Source organism: Macrotis lagotis, chromosome 1, assembly GCF_037893015.1.
Source record: "Macrotis lagotis isolate mMagLag1 chromosome 1, bilby.v1.9.chrom.fasta, whole genome shotgun sequence".
Lineage (NCBI taxonomy): Eukaryota > Metazoa > Chordata > Mammalia > Peramelemorphia > Peramelidae > Macrotis > Macrotis lagotis.
Window position 1 is genome coordinate 21,449,968 of NC_133658.1, and position 20,418 is coordinate 21,470,385.

At 44.4% G+C, this 20,418-nt stretch overlaps 1 protein-coding gene across 6 annotated transcripts in view; it reads left to right on the plus strand.

Annotated features, from left to right (window-relative positions):
* The window catches only part of SFXN5 (sideroflexin 5), a 202,274-nt gene that overhangs the window by 54,112 nt on the left and 127,744 nt on the right, over positions 1-20,418 (plus strand). The window lies entirely within an intron of this gene.

Consider the following 20,418-nt stretch of genomic DNA (forward strand, 5'->3'; position numbering starts at 1 on the left):
GATAAATTTGGAAACAGTGGAGGATGATCTGCAGTGGGAGAAGGACTTGAGACAAGGTGACCAAGCAGCAGGCTGTTGTACTAAGCCAAGTGTGAGGTGCTAAGGGCCTCTACTAGGAAGGCAGCAGTGTCAGAGGAGATAAGAGACATAGATGAGAGATATTGTAAAGGGAAAATCATTAGGCCTCGACAACAGACCTGATTTGGGGTGATGGTGAAAGAGTGGTGAGTGAAGGATGACATCTAGATTGTGAGCCTGGGGGATTGGTTGAATGGTGCTTTCCTCAAGAGTAATAGGGAAGTTAGGAGCAGCTAGATTTTGAGGGAAAGAAAATGAATGGATTTTTTGGACATGTTGAATTAAGATATCTATGGACATCAAGTTCATGATGTCCAAATGGAAAGTTGAAGATGTTAGGTAAGGAAAGAGTTAGGGAAGGACATGGAGATTTAAGAATGATCAGTATAGAGATGATAATGAATCCATAGGAACTGATGAGATCATCAAGTAACATTATATAGAAAGAAGAGAGGAGGACCCAGAACTAAGCTCTAGGACACTCATAATTAATGGATTTAACTGGATAGAGATCCAAAAGAGGCTGAGGAGGAACAGGAGAAAGTGTTATCAAGAAAACCTAGAATTTATAGCAGCTCTTTGGCTAAAAAATTGAAAATTGAGGGGATGTCCATCAATTGGAGAGCTTTTGAAAAATTTATGGTATATGATTGTACTGGAATGTAATGGAATGCTATAAGAAATGATGAGCAGGATGCTCTCAGAAAGACCTTGAAAGACTTACACAAACTGAAACAGAGTGAAACAAGAAGGACCAAGGAAAACATTGCACACAGTAATAGCAATATTATATGATGAACTACTGTGAATAACTTGGCTATTCTCAGCAGTACAATGATCCAAGACAATCCCAAAGGACTTATGTTGAAAAAATACATCCACTTCCAGAGACAAATTTTTTTTTATTTTTATTTTTTGCAAGGCAAATGGGGTTAAGTGGCTTGCCCAAGGCCACACAGCTAGGTAATTAAGTGACTGAGGCTGGATTTGAACTCAGGTACTTCTGACTCCAGGGCTGGTGCTCTATCCACTGTACCACCTAGCCACCCCTCAAGGCAATCTGAATACAAACCAAAGTAAACTTTTTTTCCTTCCTTCCTTCCTTCCTTCCTTCCTTCCTTCCTTCCTTCCTTCCTTCCTTCCTTCCCTCCCTCCCTCCCTCCCTCCCTCCCTCCCTCCTTCCTTCCTCCCTCCCTCCCTCCCTCCCTCTCTCTCTCTCTGTTATCCTATCTCTTTCATTATTTTTTCCACAAAATGACTAATTGGGGAATGTTTTACATGATTGCACATTTATAACCTCTATCAGAGTACTGTTTCAGTAAGAGAGGGGGGAAGGAGGAAGGGATAAATTTTGGAACACAAATCTTTAAAAAAAAAAAAGAATGTTAAGAATTTTTACAAAAAAAATTTTTTAAAAGAACTTGAACTATGAAAACTCTGGAAAGAAGAAAGCATCAAGAGGAGGATGGTTAATAGTGTCAATGCTTTGAAGGCGTCAAGAGGGAAGCAGAAAGGGAGGGCTGTAGAAAAGTGTGAAACTCCAAAGTTTGCAAAAGGATAACTGGTGACCACTAACTTTGCATGTAATTGGGAAAATGTTTGGAGTCATTTAAAAAATAAATAAAAACAGAGGGAGGAAAAAGAAGTCAAGAAGGATGAGGGTTGAGAAAAGGCCATTAGATTTCACAAGTAAGAGATCACTGGCAACTGGAGAGAGAACAGTTTCAATTGAGTGATGATGTCCGAAACCGCACTAGAGAGGCCAGAAAAGAAAAGAAAGGAAATGGAGGCATCTTTTGTGGTCCATTCAAAGAATTATAGCTAATGGGGATGAATGGATTAAATGAGGATTTTGAGAATGGGGAGTCCTGTGCATGTTTATAGACCTTTAGAGCGGAAGAGACTGCATTTAACTGAGAATGATAGAGGGTGCCACCTGCTAGTGAAGACAGCATGAAATGAAATCACTTGTGTATATAGTGCTAAAGTGTGCTAAGTGAGTGCTAGAGAGAATGTTATATTTAATTTAATCTGCAGAGAATAGGAACTGTACCTAGGGTTTATTAGATATGTGGGGGGTGCCCAGTTTGCCTGGGTAGGGAGAAGGGTCACTTCAGTATGTGAGACAAGGTTGAAGGTGAAGATAGTGGCAAGAAGATATCCAAGTGATGTGAAATAAGGAGAAAGACGAAGTGAATGACCCCAAGTTTTCCCAGTAAAATATGAAGCAACATTATCACTGAGAGAGTGTGGGTGGGGAGGGAAGCTGGGGGAAGTTTAAAGAGAAATAAAAGGATTTGAAAGACTTTCTCAGATGAGCAGGGAGTGAGTTGATTAAGGAAATGTTAAGAATTGCCTTTTAGGGGCGGCTAGGTGGTGCAGTGGATAAGGCACCAGCCTTGGAGTCAGGAGTACCTGGGTTCAAATCCGGTCTCAGACACTTAATAATTACCTAGCTGTGTGGCCTTGGGCAAGCCACTTAACCCCATTTGCCTTGCAAAAACCTAAAAAAAAAAGAAAAAAAAAGAATTGCCTTTTAGCAATGAGAGCCCAGTTGAGGTTACATTAAATGAATTTGTAATGGATCCAATCAACACAGTTGTGTGATTTTCTTCAACTTTGTTTAGCAACATAGGAATAGAGTGGAGTAATCCAAGCCTGAGAGTTGGCCGGGCACATGGTTGGTTTGGAAAGGGGGCAAGGGACTGAAGAGGAGAGTACAGAGTATAACATTCACCAAGGGACAAGTTTGGGTAAAGAATGGGGGTCCAGCTAGTGCAGGGATGATGGCCTGGAAGAGAATTGAGTGAGAAGACTAGTGATTAGCAGTTGTAATGTGGAGGAAGAGCAATATTTGAGCAATGAAGAGCAATGGAAGGGAGAAAGAGAGGTGAAAAGTCAACAAACTGTGGACAGATAAAGGCATTTTGGAATTCTTGAATATGGAGGTAGTGCCTTTCTGGGTGTCGCAAGACCAAGGACACAATCATCTGTGTCCCAGGTGGGACTGAGGAATTGACTATGTGAAATGAAGAAGTTGAAGAAATGTAAGGTTAGGCTATGGGGGAGGGATATCAATATGTCTATTGAAGTTATGGAGGGAACTGCCCTGCCAGGTGACCAAGAGCTACCAGGATTGTTATTATGTGATAGATGAGATTTTCATGACCATCCAAAGAGGAGGGGTGAGAAGTTGGACATTGCCATGGGGAGTAAGAAATATTCCAGCTCCTGCACCTTGACCAATGAGGTGAGGGGAATAAGTGAAAGTACAAATAGTTATGGAAGCTGCAAGGATAGCTGTGTCAACACAAGGAAGCCAGGTCTCATTAAGAGCCAGAAAATGGAGTGTGAAAGGGAAAGATTGAAGATGAAAACCAGTTTGTTGTCTGTGGAGGAGGCATTTAGGACAGTTTGACGGAAGAGGTGGATCTATTTAGAGTGGGACTATGGGGAAGGAGTTGTTTTGAAAGGATTAGGAATGAGGAAGTAGGTAGTGAAAAGGGAACCCAGTTTGATAATGGAAGATGGAAGAAGTTTCAGAATCCTTGTGATATAGAGGATATGGAGAGAGAGAGAGAGAGAGAGAGAGAGAGAGAGAGAGAGAATGTTAATCTTTGGAATGAATTTGAATTAAGGTTCAATCTTTGGATGAAGCTTCTCAAGGTCTTGGGTAGTATGAATGGACAATTGCTAGAATCTGAAGGAGTGGTGTTACCCCTTTTCCCCAAGGCTATAGACTTGATAAAATAACCTTTCTTCCCTTCCCTGGAAGAAAGGAGTCTAATGTTCCATGTTGCTGAGGGAGGCAGGAGACCCAATGGGGGAGAATGTCTATTTTCTTTTCCAGGAGAAAGATGTTGAATAGATTGGCATTTCTTCTCTTTCATGGGAGGTTCAAGAGAGAGAAGACCTTGAATGAGTCTGAGAAGGGGATTTTACTTCAGAAAATGATTCCTTATAGCATTCTATGAGGCAGCATGGTATAGCAGATAGAAGGCTATCCTGGGAGTGAGGAATGTCTGGGTTCAGGTCTTACCTCTGACACATCCTGACTGTATGACCTTGGACAAGTCTTGGAACATTTCAGTGACCCAGGTAGCTCTCAGGGACAGTTGCCCTAGTGGGAGGAAGTTTTTCACCCACCCAAGTTCAAATAAAAAAAGACAGTTTACCTTCCATTTAGTTCCCCAGTAAGCATTTCAAAAAGGCCCTGATATAAGTTCTTAGGTAGTTTGGCAGCAAAGGGATTGAGGAGAAACTAGAGCCATTTATTTCAGCAGGTAAGAGGCTTCATAGTATGATGAGGAGAACTGAATCCATAATCAGGAAGTCCTGGCTGGGTGACCCTGGACCAATGATTTGACACCTAGAAGGTGCCAACCTTCCTTGGTAGAGAGACTTTCCTCACCTGGGAATTCTTCAGTGAAATAATGGGTCCATACCTTCTCCCTGGGTATCAAGAATTGCTGTGGATAGATACGGAGCAAAAATAGGAATGGGATACTTACATTTCTACATTAAAGTTTACAAAGTGTTGTGTCTACAGTATCTTTGAAACCATCCTGAGAGATAGGTGTCGGAGTAGTCTTAGTTCTGCAGATGAGGAAACAAATTGGAGAAATGACCTAAGATCACACTGGTGGTCAGGATGGGAGGTAGGATTCTAACCCAGACGTGGCTCAAAATCCAATACCCTGTCTACAATTCCCCTTAGTTTTAGGTTGTATTGAGAGAGGGATAACATTTAGGGATAAATGTTTTGATCTTAGGACTCCTTTAAACTCTAAAAATTCATTGAGGAACCCAAAGAGCTTTAGTTTGTGGGGATTATTTGTATCAGTGTTTACAGCATTAGAAATTAAAATATCTGAGTTATTTTGAAATTGGTTTGGAGTTTGTGAACCTCCTGTCAGTTAACAAATATTGATTTATTAGGTGCTATGCTAAGTTCTGGGGATACTGAGGCAATTTGAGACCATAGTGAAGGGTCAAGCCCTGGAGACCTGGAGTCTTATGTCCAGTTCTGGGGGGCTAGTTGAGGAAAGATATGGATGAGTTGAAGAACATCTGGAGGATGGGGAAGGGCCTTGAGATCATGAGATATGATTAAAAGAACTGGAGACATTTATCCTGGGGAAGAGAAGGTGAGGGGAACATACATGATCACTGGCTAAAAGTCATTGAAAGCCTGTCACAAGGGAGAGGGGTTAGATTTGTTCTACTTGGCTCTCCAAAATGGGGAAATGGGTGGAAGTTGTAGAGATGCCAGTTGAGTTGATGCCAGAAAACCTTCCTAACCAGTAGTTTTCCTAAGTGCAATGAGTTACCCTTGGAGGTAGAGGGCATCCCTCTCTGGAACCCTTCTAGAACAGGCAAGAAGAGCTCTTGGAAAGGCACAAGTCTCTTTGTCTCTGGTATTCTGAGAGTTCTCTCCTTTATTTGCTTGGCCTCTCAATTCTGGAGACTCTCAAGCCTCTTGTGTTCCTGTCTACAATCCTCCACGGATCACACACGTGCTCTCTAAGCATTGTGGGTCTGAGGCCCCCCCAAAATCAGACAACCCAAAAGGAAATCAGGTTGTGACTAATTTTAATTTAAAAGTGAAATCTCCAGGGATGGATTAAATAGGAATTGGGCCTCACAGTTTTTTTTTCCTTGCTCTTCTTTCTACTGGTGTCATTAAACAAGAGTTCTTGTTTGATGAGCTCCTCTGTGAATTTTCTGGACCTCTTGCTGTTGCCTCTACTTCCCCCATTTGTCTCTTGGAGTTAGTGGGTCTCAAGGGATGATACCTAGACTTGGCCAAGCTGGACTCTAGTGTTGATTCTATTCATGATTGTCTGTGAGTTTGGACAAGTTATTTAATATATATTTACCATGTCCCATAGTTTGTACCTTCCATTCCAATGGAAGAAGACAATCCATATAGGGGATCAGGCAGGGCCATGACTGGAGATGGATGGTATGCCATATGAAGACCTGCTTCTTGGCAGGTCTTGCCTTTTCATACAAGTTCCCACCTTCCTCCATTTCTCCCAGGGAGCTGGGCCCAAGGATTGAGTTCAGAGTTTCATTGGGAGAGGGTGGGAAGGGATGGTGGCCTGAGTGGAAGCAAAAATAGAGCTGTCTCTGAAGGGAGTCACCATTAGGCCAGCACTAAGTAATAAAGATGAAGACCCTTTGAATAAGGTAAGAGCCCTGCTGGTATGAGGCATTGTGTGGGTTTTCCTGTTTACCAGTAGTTTAGAACAGAGTATTTTACTTTTTGCAAGGGATTCTGGGAAAAGTTTGACTTCAGAGGGGACTGAAACTTTTGGTCTAAGTGAGGGTTTTGCTTCTTGGTTCATATTGGGGGGCAGGAGCAGCAGGAGAGATTCCAGACCTTGCCAACTGGCATTGTAAAGAGCTGTCAGATGTCCTGGATGGTGGACAGGTAGATTGAGAGAGGCTTGGGACAGTTACTCGACCCTCCTGCTCCTGTCTCCCCATGGCTATGCCATGATCTCATAGAGGTTGGTTCATTTACTCATTCCTGGGCTGGCATCTGCTGAGACTCAGTCCTTGACCCTGGAATGCCACCAGAAGAGGAGAGCAAAAAAACAACCCCCCCAGGCCCCCTTGCCCCAGCCAGGAGAGTTGCCTTCCTGTTTGCCCATTCTGGCCTCTGCCTGAGCAGCAGATATTCCAAGATGGCACCTGCCCCTCTCCCTGAGCTGGCCCTGGCTGCATTGTTCTTCTAATTGGTGAAGCTGCATCTGTGTCCCCTGGGCTCCAGGAGCTTCCTCCGGGCCCAGTGGAGCAGCAGATTGGAGAGACAGATTGATGCTGGCGAGTGAGCAAAGGCAGAAGTGCAGAGAGGCAGAGTTGGGTGGGCACCAGCTCCCTGGGAGAAATGGAGGGAGGTGGGAGCTTGTATGAGGCTTTGGGGGTGGGGATCTGGGATGCCCAGCTCTGTGCTGGTTGAGGAGGAGACTTAAGCTCAAAAAGACTCAGGCCCCAACCTTGAGAAGCCTGAGCAGGGCAGTTATAGTCATAATGCCAAAGATTTCTATTTTCCATTTTATCCTCACATGAAATCTCAGAAGCCATCCGGTCCAACCCCTCAATTCACAGATGAGGCCACCAGGACTGGGAAGTTATGTCCAAGTGACTTGCCTGAGGTCACACATCATTGAAGCCAGCTCATCTGACTCATTGGAAAGACTTAAAAGAGAATTCAGAGTTCAGTCTTCCGCTATTGTCTAGCTCTCCACCATGCTCTGATAGATGGGCATCCAGCCTTTGCTGTAGCACTTCCAGTGATGGAGAACTCACTACCTAGTCTTTCTCTTAACAATTTGAATTTGTAGGTAGTGTTTTCCTTCTACTGAGCCAAAGGCGCCTCTCTGCAACCTAGGCTGATGTCATAGTCCTGCCTTCTGATGTCAGAGGACAAAAGACCCCTTTCTCTTCCCTGTAATTACTTTGAAATGCCCCTCAGGAACTGGTTCTTCCATAGGCTACATAGTCCAAGGAAGACCCTCAAACTAGGCCCATTCTGACTAGGGCTCCCTCCTTCCATTTGTTGGCAGCTCCCCTCTTCCCTCACTTCCCAGCATCTCTTACTTTCATTCCTTCTGTCCCCTGCCATGGCCACTTCTCTAGTTCAGGGCCTCATTGCCTTTCACCTGGCTTATGCAGTTGCCACCTAATTGGCCTCCCTTGTCTCCAGGGTATCCCCACCAATCTATGCAGCTTCCAAAGGTATTTTGTGAAAGTACACATTTGACCATGTCACTCTCCTGCTTAACTAAAATTCCAGTAACTCCCTATTACCTCTAGGATCTCTATTTGGCATCTAAGGGTCTTCATAACCTGACCCCAATCTACGTTTCATCGGTCAACACACTTATTAAGGGCCTGCTTCTGCCTCCCCCACCTCTGGGAGCTCATAGTCCAATGCAGGAGGCAGCAAGCAAGTAAATCTATAAAAATACTTTACATACAGGATAAAAAGGAAATAAGGAAGATAGTAGAATTAAGAAGAGTTGAGAAAGGTTTCCTGCAGAAGGTGGGATTTTAGTTGAGACAAGAAGCCAGAGAAGCCAGAAAGTAGAGAAGAGTGAGAGTGTCCCGTGAATGAGATAGAGGACAGCCAGAAACAAGGCCCGGAGCTGAGAGATGAGGGAGGTTCTTGTTGAGGGAACAGCCAGGAGGATATGGCAGGGAGTCCGATGTAAGAAGACAGCACAGGGAAGAAGGGCAGGTTAGAAAGGACGTGGAGCCCCAAGCAAAAGATCTTGTGTTGGTGATTAATGGGGAGCTACTCCTCGGTGCACTCCCAGTTTATTGAGTAGGGGGGGGACGTTGTTGGATCTGCACTTTAGGAAGACCCTTTTGGTGACTGAAAAGAGGATGGATTGGATCGAGGCATGGAAGCCTACCAAGATTTATTATTGCCATAATCAGGGATGAGATGATGGGGCCTTCACCAGTATGAAGTCAGTTCCAGAAGAGAGAAGGGGGAACACTGAGGGATGTTGCAAGGGTGAACAGGTCTTAACTGATGGGTTAGTAATGAATCCCCAATGAGTCCTAGGTTGTGAGTCTGAGGGATGGTGTTGCCCTTTTCAGCCATAAGCAAGGGAGGAGGGAAGAGCATTTGGGGGGGTAGGTGAGTTCAATTTGGGATCCCTGGCAGGCCTTTGGAGATGTGAGATTGGAGGGCAGTGGCAAGGTTAGGGCAGGAAAGGTAGATGGGAGTATCCTCTGCCTAGAGAAAGTAAATAATCCATGGGTGTTGATGAGATCATCAAGTGAGAGAGTACAGAGGGAGAAAGAACCATGAAGGATACCTGGTTGAGAGGGGCAAGATATAGAGAAAGATCCAGTGAGACACCTTTCATAGACAACCTTTTCAAGGAGGTTAGAAACAATAGTGGTGTTTGAAGGATCAAGTGAGAATTTTTGAGGATGGTAGAGACATGGGCAGATTTGTAGGTAGCAGGGAAGGAGTCAGTAGACCAGGAGAATTGAAAGAGATGGAGGAGGGACACCAGAGGGGACAATTTGTTCAAATGAAAATGGAATGGGATTATGTGTGTGAATGGAGGGTTAGCTTTAGTAAGGAAAAAGGCCACCTCATCACATGAGACAATGTGAAGGAGACAGTGGCAGAAGACATCTGAGGAATTTTTGAGGTTTGGTTGTGTCTGACTCTCCATGTCTCCCCTATTTTCATGGGAAGAGATACTGGAAAGGTTGGCCATTTCCTTCTCAAGTTCATTTTACAGATGAGGAAACTGAGGCAAAATGGGTTAAGTGATCAGCCCCAGGCAACATAGCTAGTAAGTGTCCAAGGTTGGATTAGATCTTAGAAAGATGATTCTTCCTGATTCTAAGCCTGGTGCTCAGTGCACTGTACTATCTAGCTGCCCTTCTGAGAGAGATAAGATGAGAAAGAGGGGAAAGGAGAATATTCATGGGAAATGGTTTCAATTTTTTGTTAAATATGAAGCAAGATTCTCAAATGAGAGAAAGGCAGGAAGAGAATATTTGAGGAGGGATGGATAGGTTTGGAAGAACCACTCTGGACAGTGATAGTGAGTTTTGTAAGATTGCCTTCCAGCAGTGAGGGCCCAGTTGATGATGTGTAACATAAATTTGTGGAGGATTCAATTAGAATGACTGATTTTCCTTCACAGCAGCGTATCTGTAGAAATGAAGGTGGTAAATAGTGGGATTGATCCAAGGCTGCCAGTGCTAGATCTCTGATCTTTCTAATCCTCCGACTAGATCAGGTACTCCTTCAAGTAGACATTTGGGGTTATGTGAAGATGCCATCAGGTGGCATGGCGGATGGGGCTGTGGCCCAGAGTCAGGAAGATCTGAGTTCCAGTCCAGTTTTAGAGACTAGCAGTGTGACCTTGGGCAAGTCATTTTTAACTTTGCCTCAGTTTTCTCATCTCTAAACTAAAGAACCAAATGGCAAACCACTCCAGTATCTTTGCCAGGAAAACCCCAAATGAGATCACGGAGAGTCAGATGTGACTGATTGAACAACAACAAAGGTGCCATCTACTCCAACTGGAAGCAGTTGACTTTGAAGGACAGAGGGGAATGGAGTATGGTGACCTAGCTGACCCCTCCTCTCTTCCCAGGGTCCCTGTAGTTTAGCTGGCGAATTCTGAAGTTTGGTAAACAAGGTAGGGCTTGCTTCTTTTTTTTTTTATGTTTTTTGCAAGGCAAATGGGGTTAAGTGGCTTGCCCAAGGCCACACAACTAGGTAATTATTAAGTGTCTGAGGCTGGATTTGAACTCAGGTCCTCCTGACTCCAGGGCCGGTGCTCTATCCACTGTGCCACCTAGCCACCCTAGGACTTACTTTCTTGAGGCAGTTCTTGGGAGAAGCAATGTCCTCCGTCTTTCCTCTTCCTCCTTGTTGCTCCGTCTCATTGTCTCTCTCTCTCTCTCTCTCTCTCTCTCTCTCTCTCTCTCTCTCTCACCTTCCACTTCTCACTTTGGTCCTTTTAGCCTCTCTCAGAGCAGAAGGATGTAGAAAGAGGACTTCAGTGCGAGTAAGGGTGCTTGAGCTTTGGTCCTGGCTCTAACACCCACTCTGTGTGACCTTGGACAATACACTTCATTTCAAAGATTCTCTCTGTAGGGAGGGATTTGGACTAAATTCAGCTTGATTTATCCATCATTTATTAAGTACCTACCATGTGCTAGGCACGAGCCAGTGTTGGAAGACCCAGGCTCAAGGTTTTGTGGTTCAGTCATTTTTCAGTGTGTCTGACTCTCTGCGACCCCATTGGAGTTTTCTTGGCAAAGATACTGGAGTGGTTGATCATTTCTTTCTCCAGCTCATTTTACATATGAGGAAACTGAGACAAACAAGGGTTAAGCATCTTGCTCAGGGTCCCACAACTTGGAAGTGTCCGAGGCCAGATTTTAACTCAGGAAGTTGAGGATTCCTGATTCTAGACCTGGTGTCCCCCTAGGTGTGACCCCCAGCTCAAGGCTGCCTCTGTGTGACCTTAGACCTTAGACGAGTCAGCGTCCCAGGCCTCAAGTTAAGTATGAGAGAGAGCAGATGGACAGGTCATTCATTGATCTGTGTCTGTGGAAGGAGTTTTCACCCCTAAGGGTAAAAGTGAAGCAGCTCTTGCCTTCAAGGAGCTTCTGGTCTATTTCTGTCAGTTCTCTCTAAGGTCTCTCTTCATTCTTATCTTAAATGACTCTGCAACCAAACCTGGAAAATGACAAGGTAGCTTACACCATCTCTCTTTCCTGTATCTCAGACTTGTTTCTGGCTCCTTAGAATCCTTCTTGCCCCTATTTCAGACTCTATTATACATCTCTGGCCTTTCCTAGATAGCAAATGAAACCAGCTTCCTAGGATGACTTCCTAGGATCATAGATTTAAAGCTAGAAAAAAAATCACAGCACACATTTGTTTGCAAAGCACTTTACACATTATCATTGATTCTGATCACAACACTGTGAAGTGGATGCTTTTATCCCCATTTTACAGATGAGGAAATTGAGGCTGGTAGTGGTAAAGTAACATGCCCAAGCTAACAACTGTTGGAGCTGAGATCTGAACTCAGATCCCTGGACTCCTTCAAGGCTCTGTCATCACACCACATTGATACTAAGTACCTGAGTGTACTCTCACTTTTCCCTCTGAATAAGGGGGAACCAGGAGAGCTTGAAGAAGGAAGAAGCATGGAGCAGGGCCCTTGGTCTGACCAGTGATTGACCCTGAATGTTCCTCCCTTCACAAAGTGTTTCTTCTCCCTAGGCTAATCATGGTCTCCTGTTGGGGCTCGAATTAATTAAAGTCCTCTGGGAGAGTGAACCCCACAGGTTTCAGCCCCAAGTTTGGGGTGCTGGTCTCCATTTGGCAGCTTCCTCAAAGAAGTGGGTGGGAGGGTAGAATGGAGATGGGGAGATGTTTGGGACTTGCTAGGAGGTGATCCCCCTCCCCTCCTCCTGGCAGAGGAACTATTGGGAGACTGTACCCTTTCCTATTGCTTATGTTCCCCTTCCTGTGATCCCTGACATCAGAACCTGCCTTTAAGCCACTTCCTTTTCCCCTTGTTGTCTGCCCAACAGGAGGGGCTGCCCCACTCATCCCCAGCAGAAAATAAAGAACCGACCTCTTGACTGGATTATCCCCACCATTGTTGAAAGAAAAATGGTTCATTGACAATAAATTGTCAATTTCCTCTCCTCCCTCCTTTCTCTTCTTTCCTTTCTTCTTTCATTCTTTCCTTCCTTGTCCTTCACCCTTTCTCTTCCTCCCTGTTTCCTTTCTTTTCTCTCCTTTTCTCTTTCTTTTTTCCTTCTTTCTTTTCTCTACCTTTTTTCCTATTTTTCTTTCCCCCCCTTCCTTCTGTTTTGTTCTCTATCTTTTTCCCTCTCATCTTCCTCCCCCCAACCCTCATGCAAGTGATCATAGTGAGTGGGACATCTTTATTAATTTTCTAAATGTTGACTTCATTTGATCCTTACAACAACCTTGGGAGGCAGGTACGAATAATGTCCCTGTTTTAAAGCTGAGAAAACTGACAAGTTGAATGACTTGCCTAAGTTTAGAACTAGTAAGTTCTTGAGGGAGGATTTGAACTCAGGTCTTACTGATTCTATCCACTGCCCTTCCAGCTGCCCAGTTTCTTGCCAATGATTTCTAATTTCTCAACTCATGACTTTGAAAGATTTATGACAGGGGGGTCAGGAAGTCAAAAAGAATGGCCAGATCCAGTACCTAAGTGTCTTATGTTTGCAGGACATTTTTAACTCCTTTTAAAAGTTGATTCACCTCTGGATCTGATTTTCTGGATTTGCTCTGCTGGAGCCCCTACGATGCCAGCATCTCCAGGAAGAATCTGTGGGTTTTGCACAATAATTCTAGAACCAATTCTCTGTGTAATCATTTAAACTCTGGTTAAAATTTCCTCAGTTTCCCCATTTGTCAAATGGAGATTATGCCTATAAAACTCTGACCAACTGCATCCCAATTGAATCCCTCTATCCCTGGCAATGAGAAAGGAAAGCAAAGAGTCTACTCATCCTGGAGACTCAACCCCAGCCCAGTCCATGGACTAGTCTTAGCTCTAGGCCACATCTAGAGCAGGAGAGCTTCACCTTTTGTTTATGTAAGAGACTCTTTCACAATCTTGTATTGCTGTTGGACCCTTGGACACCAATTATATTGAGATGTAGCAGAACATTGTGGCCTGAGACTTCACCTCTAGACCAAAAGAAAGGGGAGAGGGAGACAATTTACTGCAAATGGGCCATTTCACCCTTCTGTAACAGTGTAAGAAAAGCCATTTATCCCCCCAGAAGAGGACTTTGGTCAGGGGCCCCTAGGCCCCAAAAGTGAGGCAGGAGGTAGCTTGACGAAGATATCCAGAGAACCTTGTGCAAGGTATTTTATTCTGCCAAACAATATACATACAAAAGTAAAGCAAATACAAAATCCCATCATTCTTATTGCATGATGGGGTTTTGTATTTGTTCTACCTTTCCATCAATCATATGACTGGGTTCTGTTGCCACATATCATTTGCAGAAACCTGTGTGCTCCCATCCTATACTTTCAGAGATAATGCCTTTAATACATCTGTAGACTGGTCTCTTAAAACCTGTAGAGATGGGATATTGGCTTGTGGGTTGGTACTTACCAACATGTTCTCACCAAAAATAATAATATCAAAAATGTTTGCCACTGCGTGGAAAATTACCATTGAAAAATCCAAATTGAAAATGGATTGTGGGGGCAGCTAGATAGCACAGGGGATAGAGCACCAGCCCTGGAGTCAGGAGTACCTGAGTTCAAATCCAGCCTCAGACACTTAATCATTACCTAGCTGTGTGGCCTTGGGCAAGCCACTGAACCCCATTGGCTTGAAAAAGAAAAATATAAAAAAAAAATGACTGGGCAGAATGGATTCACCTCAAGAGGACATCTGACAGGCAGTTGGGCAAGAGTGGCAAAGGGTGACCAGGAGTACAGCAGTTACTCTTGATCTTATAGTGATAAGGGAACTCATCTAGAATGATATTTTGTTGTTATTCAGTTGTTTAGTCTGATCTGCCTCTTTGTGACTCTATTTGGGGTTTTCTTGGCAAAGACACTGGACTGGTTGGCCATTTCCTTCTCCAGCTCATGTTACAGATGAGGAAACTGAGGCTAACAGACCTGATGTACCTTGCCTAGGGTCACACAACTAGTAGATGCCTGAGGCCAGGTTTGAACTCAGGAAGAGGAGTCTTTCTGACTCTGGGCCCAGTGCTCTGCCCCTGTGACACCCCCCTAGCTTCCCTACCTAAAGAATAGGAACTTTTGTTCAAATTGTGTTATAAAATTTGCAAAGAACTTTAAATATATCATCTCATTTGATCATGACAAGGGTCCCGCTATGATGTTGTCTACATCTTACAGAGAAGAAAACTGAGGCAGAGAGCCATGTCATTCTTTGTCCATAGTCAGACCATCGTCAATAGAGTGTCCAAGGAGGGATTTGGACCCAGGGTGCCCTGACTGTAGGTCAACTCTAACCATTGCTTCACTCCGTCTCCCTACAAACCAGACCCTGGGTCAAAGAGCCAGTTCATCTTCTCCAGCGTCAGGGTTTCCCTGCTGCACAGGATCTTCTTCCTAGGCCTCCATGCTTTATTTTTCAGACAGTCCTTGCTTAGACTCTGGAGAGCAGAAAATGCCCGTCGAATGCAGGCATCACTGCCTCCTAGCATTCTTAGGGTTGGCTCATAGGAAGGAGCTGAAATAGCCTGGTTTATGAAGCCAGCTCCTGCTGGACTTGACTGGGCTCCTGCTGGATGCATGTGCCCGGCTCTGGGCAGGAAGCCTCAGGTGGAATGGAAGAAGTCTTCAGACAGCGTCTTCCGGTTCAATTGTGTCAGTCCTTGAAAACAGAGCCTGCCAGGAAGTGACTCTCTGTCTCTCTCTGACTCCCTCTGCTTCTCTTTATTCTCTCTGCCTCTACACACACACACACACACACACACACACACACACACACGACAGAAACTAAAGAAAACCTTCCAGAAGTTTCCATTCTCGGGGTGGGGGAGTGGAACATATCCACAGATCAGACTCCAGAATGATTTGGATTTGGGAGCAGCCCTGTGGTCTCCCTCCCCCTCTGCTGCTCAGCCCTCTCATGGGGACTGCCCAGGGTCACCCAGTCAGCACGGGGCAGAAGCTGAACCCTGGGGCTTTCTGCCTCTGAGGCAATGTAACTATATAGAACATCAGGTCAAAAGTAGTTTTAAAATAAATGCCAAGTAACTTGGCAGGGGTCACCAAGAGCTTAGGGTGTGGCATGGGAGCTGAGCCATGAAGAAGGGCAGGGATGTGTGAAGAGGGAGAGCAGAGCAGGCAAGGGGAACAGAGGTGGATCAGGGAATGACCTTCCCAGGAAGCATCCAACTGGCAATTTGGGCTGGAAATTTGAGTGTGTAAAGAAGAAGAAACACATGAAATGAGTCTAGAAAGGGAGATTTAGAACCAGATTGGGAAGGATTTTAAATGCCAAGGAAGAGTTTGTGTTTTATCCTGAGGGCAATGGGGAGCCACCAAATCTTCCTCAACTGGGGTGACAGGTCAAGTTGGTAAGCATTTATAAACCCTATGTACCAAGCTGCTAAGTCAATGGGGACACAAAGGGCCAAAAAGGTGGGGTTTGACCTGTCAGTCCTGTGATAATTGATACTGAAGGTAAAGGGAGCCACTGGAGTTTATTGAGTGTAGTGTTGAGGTCAAAATAACTTTAGGACTCTGCAGAATCCTGAATTCTGGGAAACTGGGGAGGCTTGGCCAAGAGAGGCCAGAGAAGAGCAGCTGATGTTTGCCTACGCTGACTTTGATGAACCTGGCAAAACTGGGGGCATTTAAACTCAGATATTCCTGATTCTGAGCCCTACACCCCATCCCTAGAGCCAGAATTACCAACTCCCAGGCAGGACCACCTTAGCATACCCCATCAAACGTGGCCCCATTTGAGAGGTGACCTTGATAATCCAAAAGGTGGGGGTCTTACCCACTGGGCAGAGAGACTTGCCCATGAGGAGGTTGCTTGGCTCCCTCTGCTGGTACCTGACTGGCAGATGACAAACCCTCTAGGTGAGGAGATTAAGGTTCGATTTACCTGAAGGAGAAACCCCACAAGAACCATCTGGTTTTCATGGTTCCTGTCTCCACTTTCCTCTTTTCAGTCTCACTTCCCCTGTCCAATGTAGTACAATGGAAAAAAGATTTGGATTTGGAGCAAGAGGTTCTGGATTCAAATTCTGACTTATTAGCTGTGTGACCTTGGGTAGATCATTTCCTTGACCCATCTTCCACATTAAGAGAGGGTTGGATTTGATGACCTCTAACTGCCCCAGGAATTATGTGATAATTATGACATCTTTATTGAGGAGTCAGACCCTGACCCTCCTCTTAGCAGGTTTGGTCCAGACAAAAGAATGGTGACCCTAAAGGCCTAGGTGCTAGGAATTACACAGGGGGCAGTGGTGGGGACAGGATCAGAATTTTAAAAGACACTTAGGTGCCCAGGTTAAACCTAACATTTAGTATACTGGGCAGTGGATCAGGGCTGGCATTTGTCTCCTGCCTACTTATGCAGGCAGGGCCATGGGGGTACCTTCCTTTCCTTGGGCCCCCAACTTCCAACTCCAACCCCCCCAACACATCCACAAAAATAGGCATCTGGGGTGGGTGGGTAAGGAGGGTGCAGATTCCCCAGAAAGACCTGGGTTCATGTTCCTATTTCAACACTGAGCAGCATGGGGAGGGAAGAAGAGAGGAAGAAAGGAAGGAAGGAAGTTTATGTGAGGAATCTGTAGGTGTTTGGGTTCCACAAGAATGTGAAGGGAGAATTGTTGGTTTACTTTACTTACATTACTTTACAAAGACTGGGCTCTGCCTATTGTTGCCTTATGGGCAGGTAGCCTCAATCTGATCAAAATCTGAGATTAGGTGGGTGTGCCGCACCTTTCTAAGGTGGGTTTTGACTTTCTTTGTGCATCTCAAGGAGATCTAGCTGTTCTTATGCAGGGGGAAATGTATAGGGACCCATGTATCATTTAGATTGTGACCCCAGCCTGTGATTGGCATGAAGGGGCAGGAACAAGGCTTTTCAAACTGCATAAAAGATCTTCCATTTCTGAGATTTCCCCATCCCTCTCTCCTACCTTGAGAGAGGTGTGCCATTTTGTTAAGATACCTTAATAAAAAAAAAATTTAATCACTCTGGACTAAGTATTCATGAGCCATTTATAACAGAAGGAAGAAGGGAAAGAAGGGAGGAAGGAAGGAGGGAAAAAGGAACGAAGAGAAGAAAATAAGGAAAGGGAAAGAAAGAAGAAAGAAAGAGTTGTGTTTTCTAACTGGCCAGTTGCAGATGGGTCCCCAGTGGGCAGCTCCTACTACTACTCACAAAGGTTGTTTGTTCTTTGTTCTCTAAGAAGACCCATCAGGGTCCTCCCATCAGGAGATCGTGCCATGACCTACAAGGTCATGACTCTGTAGGAACAAGTTAAAGACCTAGAAAGTATGAATGGCTCTCCCAGTTTTCATCTCTGATATACTCACACATTGTTGATTCTTTCTTCTCCCCCTTCCTTTCTATTCAATAATCTGTGCCTGGTCTACCTACCTCCTTCCCTCCCTTTATCAGCTCTGGCTAGGGATTCCCCCTTTCTCACACAGTTCAGGGCACCCTGGGAGACAGAAGGATAAAGTTGAAGCTCTAACACCCCAGGGTCATGTCCCTGCTCTGTCATTTATTAACTGTGAAGCATAGACAAGTCAGGTCTGTTCTCTGAACCTCAGTTTCTTCATCTGATTGATGATGATAATAAAACCTTTGGGAAAGAAGAAAGAGAAAAAACATTTATTTAGGGCTTACATAGCAAGTGCTGCCTAAATATGAGCCATAATTATTATCATATTATTATTATATGCCAGGAACTGTAGCTTTACAATTTTTACCTCATTTTATCCTCACAACAACTCTTCTGGATAGGTTCCCCATTTTATAATTGGGGAAACAGGGTAAGTGATTTGCCTAGGGTCACTCAACTAGGAGGTGCCCGAGGTCAGAGTGGGAGTCCTGACTTGGCTCTCCCTGCACTGTGGGTTCTTAGGGTGAAGTTCCTTAAAAAAAATTAATTTGATTTAATTTTTTAAGTTAAATTCTAAAAAAATGAATTCCCTTAGAGAAAGTATCCATAGGTTTCCTCAGTTTGGCATCTTTTCTGAAATTTGATGTCTTAGAAAGTGAGCCCCAGGGTCACATAGTCAATATACATCAGAGAGGGTCTTCACACCCAGATCTTCCTTCTCTAAGGCTCACTCTCTGTCCACTATGGTGAAGGGTCATGGTATCACATACTTAAAGCCAGAAGGTCCCTTAGGGGTCATCCAGTTCCACCTCCTTTCTCACAGATGAAGAAACTGAGGCTCCGAGAGATCAGGCACCTTCCCAAGATCCCATAGCTAGATAATATTAGAAGCAGGATTCAAACTCATATCTTCCTGTTTCCAGCAGCTGCTTTGACTCCAGTAAAAATGTTTTTAAAGCCCCTTGCAAATTCAAGTCAATATAAAGGTTGGCTAGCACTAGGATTATTATTATTTTTTTTAGGTTTTTGCAAGGCCAATGGGGTTAAGTGGCTTGCCCAAGGCCACACAGCTAGGTCATTATTAAGTATCTGAGGCCAGATTTGAACCCAGGTACTCCTGACTCCAGGGCATGCTTTATCTACTGCGCCACCTAGCCACCCCTAGCACTAGGATTATTTAAAGTATATGACAGAAATCCCAGTTTCCATGACTATTCTTTTTGTTTGTGTTTGTCCTATTGCTCAAATAATTTAATTTTCTTTCTAAATGAAGGGTTTGGACTACATCAGACCTTCTTAACATTGTGGATCCGTGGCTAAAGTTCAGGGACTTTATAAATTTGGAGAGAGAAAATACATCATTATTTTTACTAATTTAATAAAATGAGCATTTCCTTTAAAAACTTAATTTGATTTAATTTTAAAATTAAATTTAAAAAATGAATTCCTCAGAGAAGGTGTCCATAGGTGTTCATTAGTTTTCCCAACGTGCCAAAGGCGTCTGTGTCACCAAAAAGCTAATGGACTCTGGCCAAGAAGATCTCTAAGATCACTTCCGTGTCCAAGTCTTAGGAATAGTGGTGGGATTCAGCTGGTTCGGCAGAACCGATAACCTAATTTTATGTTGAGTCTGGTGAACTGGTTGTTAATTTGTTTGAATCCCATCTCTACTTAAGATCATCTGACCTTTGCTCACTGTCTTCCAAATCTCATACAATCTCCACAGCTCAGCTCCAGTCATCTCCTCCAGGAAGCCTTTTTTAATAACATTTCCCATGATCTTCCCCTTTCCTGCAATAAATCCCCCTAGGTTTTATTACAAGCTCTCCAGAATCCACCACCTAACTCCTGTAGTCTTAGAATGACTGTTCACTGATTTATTTGTGTGAAACTCAGCTCCTCAACCGGCTAATGAGCTCACTAAGGACATTGCTCGTCTTTCACCATCAAGTCAATGAATGCCCATTTCAGAAGAGCGAGTTGGCTCATTTTGCTTGTCTCAGAGGGGAAGTGTTCAGCATTGGGGGAGGTGGAAGTGAATTTCACCATCCCTGGAGATATTCACTTGGAAACTGGATGACCACTGTTTGGGTTTTCTCAAGAGGATCCATGCACCAGAGAGACCAGAGAGATCACTTCTACTCCTAGTTAGTTGGACTTGGCTTATCTTGACTCATGCTCTGCAGTGACTTTCTGGTGATCATAGTTAAGTCTTTACCTCTCCGAACCTCAGTTTCCTCTTCTATAAAATGGTGTATTGAACTCAATAGTCTCAAGTCTCTGGCAGTGCTAACATTCTATGACTGAATTCTGGTCACCGTGAGGGGTCAGTGGGAGCAGTAAAGAACTTGGGCAGCCCGCCCCACGCCCCCCATCCCCCCAGTTTATCCTGTCTAGATCTTCTTGTTTGTACATAGATAGTTGTTGGCGTCTGGTATCTGCCATTAGGTTGTGAGCACCTAGAGGCCAAAGACTGTCTTTGCTCCTCTTTGTCTCCCCAGTGCTAGCTTGGCATCTGGCCCACAGTAAGTATTTAATCAGTGAGAGTTGGAGGACTGACTCATTGCCCGTTCCTCCATGCGCCCCCTGGCCTGCTCTGATCTGGCCCGACCTGACCTGGGCTAGGTCTTCTTTCTTTGACCTTACTGAGAACTCCACCTGAAATGCAAAGAGGCCTGGGTTTTGTTGATCGTGATA